The sequence below is a fragment of the Equus asinus genome, chromosome 1 (assembly GCF_041296235.1).
Source record: "Equus asinus isolate D_3611 breed Donkey chromosome 1, EquAss-T2T_v2, whole genome shotgun sequence".
NCBI classification, from domain to species: domain Eukaryota; kingdom Metazoa; phylum Chordata; class Mammalia; order Perissodactyla; family Equidae; genus Equus; species Equus asinus.
The window spans coordinates 194,876,164-194,881,447 of record NC_091790.1 but is presented as its reverse complement, the minus strand read 5'-3'; the positions used below and the strand labels follow the sequence as shown (position 1 = coordinate 194,881,447).

General features: G+C 40.4%; 1 pseudogene; it reads left to right on the top strand.

The window, feature by feature from the left end:
- Nucleotides 1–317: 317 nt before the first annotated feature.
- On the top strand, nucleotides 318–4,650 carry LOC106842567 (trypsin-like; annotated as a pseudogene).
- Nucleotides 4,651–5,284: the final 634 nt, after the last annotated feature.

Genomic DNA, 5,284 nt, shown 5'->3' with positions numbered 1-5,284 from the left:
TGGGAATCAGGACACTTGGAGCCCTGTTGGGTGACCTTACTCCAACTTACTTTTCTATTATGGGGAACAGTTCCAACCAGGTGGGTCCATTACTTCCATTTCCATAAACTTCTGGAAAGAAAGACAAAGGTCGATGTTTAAATTTAACACTGAATTATCTTCAACTAGGCACAATTGAATTCTAAATTTGGGTTTCTGAATTTTCAGGAAAATCACTTTACTGTCACCTGTGGCCATGAGTGTCAATGAGGTAGAAATAAACAGCTGTGGATGAAAACTCTTCATCCTAGTCTGTGGTCCAGATCCATTGAGTAACCATGAAGACTTTTCTCTTCCTTGCTCTCCTGGGAGCCACTGGTGAGTCTCGAACAATAAATGAATTAGTAGGTGTCTGTCACATATTTAAGTTTGTACTCTGGAATGTTGAAAGCAATCTCTGTACTCAAGAGACTTATAAATTCAAAACAACAGTGTGTAATACACGTGTCTACAGATAATTAAATCTCACTATATGGGGAAAGATCACAGTGAGCAGGAGTGATCGGGGTAGATGGGCTAAGGCAGAATAGCCCTGAACTTCAAGGTAAAATCTATGAAGGATGAGAGACAACGAAAGGATGGTCAACATTAAGTAAATGTTGTTTCGATCTTTCTAAGGATTAGGAGTTAATAATTGAGACCAATGACTAATCTTGTGCTCCTTGAAGAGGTCGTGAGGGTCAGAGCCTGAGTCTCCTCTGTACTAAAGGACATCTTAACAGGCAAAGATATTTGATTTTCTGTGAATGAAAGTTATGGGCTGGGTTTTACAACATCTTTGCTAATGAAATCTCTGCGGCATAATGTAACATGCCATTCAATTATTGAAGGAAATAAATAAATGACTATTTCTACTTTTATACTACTAAATGTTATATTACTAAAACTTACTGCAAATTTTCTCTAATTGGGCAGGCATAAATTCAGTACACCTTGCTATACACCTGGGAATGTCTTTCCCAAAATTATTTTAAACTATTTAAATAATAGGGAGCATATAATATAATTAGAGACTTTTGAAGCTGTAAGAAGCTTAATAAATCAGTGGCCAGACTTCACAATACTGAATAAATTGAAAAACATTGGAAAGATAATTGGGATAAGTGGAAAGGTTGGAGAGGGAAAGCTTATAATGTTCTATGAAATCACTTCCTGAAAATTTTAGGCGAGAACCATGAAGAGCAATTAGGGAAACAAAAGTACAAACTGCCATTTTCTTCCCGACCGGAATATTCCCAGGTGGCTTCTAAAGCTTCCTTTCTGTTACCTCTTGGGGATATCTGTGCCCTACCAGCCACACAAGTAAACAACACCATGGGTACAACAGAGCTTTATTGAATGCCTATTTCCATGGATGCTGAGCAGGGTTTTGGTAAAAAGTATTCTTTATATCCTTAAGTACCGGTGTCCAGGGTATTTCTTATGTACAGAGTCTCTGATCCATGTGTGTGTATGTGAATGAATGTATATGAGTTTGTGTGTGTGTGTGTGGTACCTATGTAAAAGAATGCAGTATCTTTATAAAATTTAATGCATAAAAATTAGATACTTATAATGGTATAAGTAGAATACGTTAAAGGTATAGAATAATAACATCTTGAAAAACTTATGTTTAAATCACCATTTCCAACTATGTGTGACAAGAAAACATTATCTGCTATTTTCCGGTTAATCTGCAAAAACTTGGTGGTGAGTAGAAATTCCAAGATGATCTGTTTAATGGATAGTTTCCAACTTTTTTCTGTCAGTTTCTTTCTTCACTGAAAATGATAACAAGATTGGAGAGGGGCTACATGTGTCAGGAGAATACCGTCCTCTATCAGGTATCTCTGAACATTGGCTACCACCTCTGTGGTGGCTCCCTCATCAACGACCTGTGGGTTGTGTCTGCTAGTCACTGCTACAAGTCACAAATAAACAAGACAAACATCCCTGTTCTCTAAGATCAACTCATTCCCCGGCCCTGCCAAACCACAATCAGGGTAAATTATAGAGCTATGCTTGAGTAGTGAGCATTCAGATTCTAAAAGCCACATTGTTCTCCCCAGAAATTGTATGATGTATTGAGGGACTTTCTCATGGAAAGGTACACTTAGAGTTCCCTGATGTCCTTCCAAATGATGGTACTAAAGACACAGGAGGGGAAATACTGAGTGATGAAGTAGGACTGGAACTAGCTTAAGAGCATTAACAAGTAAATAGTCCTAATCATTATAGCTCAACCAGGAAAAGATGGCATATGGAGGTGATAACACATATGCAATTTACAGTCGTCACTAAAAATAACAACTCATTCTACTCCCTTAATGTTCTGTCAGACCTCGAATTCCTGTCATGTCTCCCTACAGTAATTGATAGTCCCAACCAGAGGAGAAATGGCAGGTGCTGTGTAGTTCCCTTTCACCTCCCACTGTTTTCTTGGCATCCTTTGGTTCTATTCCTAAACCTAAATATTCTCACAAGATTGTGGGCTGTAAGTCTGTACTTGTAGTGGCACCTACCTAAGAAATACACTAACGTGCACCATATCTGGTAGGACTACATTAAGGGCACAATTACCCATGACTGCAAATGCTTGAAGGGAATGATGCCTGTATTATGCTCATGACTAGGGTGTCCTCGGAAGGGGGAAAAGTTCAAGCTGGATACTTAGGAAACTTGTAATCCTTTAATCCAGCTGAATCCAGGTGCATCTGGGAGAATACAACATTGAAGTCGTTAAGGGCAACGAACAATTCATTAATTCAGCCATGGTCATCCCCCACCCCAAATACAATGAAAACACCATTGATAATAACATCCTGCTGATTAAACTGAGCTCCCAGGCCACTATCAGCTCCTGAACGTCTACAAACTCTCAGCCAAGATATTGTGCTGCTGCTAGTAACCAGTGCCTCATCTCTGGCTGGGGCAACACCCTGAGCAAAGGCTGTAAGTGTCACCTGGAATAGAGGCAGCAAGTCTGAGAATCCTAGAGGTGAAAGGCATGTTTCAGGTCAATTAGTCCAAACTGTCATTCAAGGCAAGGTTCACAGAGTATAGTTTGTGGCTATATGGAGTTTTAGAATACATGACTTGAAATGAGGAAGATTCCTCTGCTGGAAACACAACAAAAATGAATATTATATAGAGCTAGGTGTTCATCTGATGTGTAATTACTGATTTGCAGAGAACTAGAAACTGAGAAGGTCAACAGAACAGAGGCTCAGGGATTTGGTATTTTCTGAAGGATAGACCTGCTTAAGAAATAAGGTCTGTAGATTTGAAATCTGGGGTCACTGAAGCCTAGTATCAGAGAGAGAATAACTGGTGAGTTAAAATTGATTGGAAGGGGCCAGCCCCATGACCAAGTGGTTAGTTCATGTGCTCCACTTCAAAAGCCTGGAGTTCGCCAGTTTAGATCCCGGGCATGGACCTATACACAGCTCGTCAAGCCATGTTGTGGTGGCATCCCACATAGAACAACTAGAAATACATACAAGTAGGATATACAACTAGGTACTGGGGTTTGGTGGAGAAAAAAGAAAAATAGGAAGACTGGCAACAGATGTTAGCTCAGGGACAATCTTCCTCACCAAAAACTGATTGGAACACCTTCCAAATAAAAGTTGTTCTTCCCAAGTAGCAGTTACTGGCAATCTGAGAGAAAGAGCAGGAGTATTGTGAAAGAAGGGAGAGAGAGATATTGGGAAAGAAATTTCCAGGAATCACATGGGTAATCTTCCATTTTCAATCTTGCACCCAACAGTCAACCTCTCTGATCTCCTGCAGTGTCTGAAAGCTCCCATCCTCTCCAACATTTGTTTGCCACAATGCCTATCCAGCCAGATCACCAACAACATGCTCTGTACAGGCTTCTTGGAGTCTGGAAAGGATTCCTGAAGGTTAGTTTCTTTTCACTCCTTCCTCCAACTCAGCCTCGTGCATCTCCATGATATTTACCCTTTCCTGAAACACAGAAAATTGAAAAGCTGTCTCTGGGACTGATTTTGAGGGGTGAGGGATAGACTTGGGATAAATGATGGATTTCCTTTATGCCATAGTAAGGGTTAGGGTTAAGAGTAAAAGATACACAGTGATTATATGCAAAAAACATCCAGATGCCATCCTGGGAGGTATATTGTAGAAAGAAGCTCTTTGAAAGCAGCAGGGCTAGCTGGGCAGCATTACACTCCACAGCCCTCACTCTTCTTGGCCCTACAGGTCTGCAACCAAGGAAAGAAAGAGGAGGAGCCAGAAGGAGGGAGAAAAAAGAATGGGATGTAGTATGGAGATTGAGGGTTGGATTTCCAGGGGAAGAAGAGTTCTTCATGGAAGATCAGTAGCCTGATGATGTCTTCAAGATACTGGAGGAACATCTTTGAGGCTTTCTCCCATCTGGGCATAGTTCAGAGTTCTAATTGTCTCCTCTGACTTGCTCGGTATGACTCTTGTGGTCCTGTGGTCTGCAACGGAGAGCTCCGGGGTACTGTCTCCTGGGGCCATGGCTGAACTCTGAAAGGCAAACTTGGTGTCTACACCAAGGTCTGCAACTATGTGGACTGGATTCAGCAGACCATTGCTGCCAACTCTACACCATTCTCTCTTCATAATCCATCTCCTGTTAGTTAACTTCACCTTCCTCCTATGCCTGAAAACAATAGCTTAATAAAAACATTTGTCTTCCACCAAATATGTCCTAGAATTTTCCTCTACTTTGTATTTTTGTACTTTCTCTTGAAACTATCTGCTGAATAAGAAAGTGGACATAGAATCAAAGTATTATATGAACATAAAACCTAAAAAGATATTTAGTTACTCATTCAACCTAATCAAAATAAGTATACTGGTCACCTCCTCTATGCCAGAATCTGTGTGGGACACTGGGGATATAGAGATGAATAAGGTTAGGATCACCGTTCCCATCACATTTTTGAACAGATAATGATACTAAGTGCAGGAAGTTAAAATCAACTGCCCAAAGACATTCAACTAGTTCATAGCAAAGCTGAGGTGAAGCACCAGCTATCCTTATTCCTAAGGCATTGCTACTACTGTGACATTGTTCTTTCCCTTTTTTTGTCTAATCTCTCTAAAATTCTTTGAGGCTAGATAAGGGAAAACATCTTGATGAATAAACTCTTAAAAACCACAGATTTCATGCATTTTTCATGGTTTCACCTACCACTGTATCCCAGGTCTCCAGGACCTTTCTTGTTTCTAACTGGGTTTATTGCTATAGTAGGTGTGATGTCTGCAGGCAATC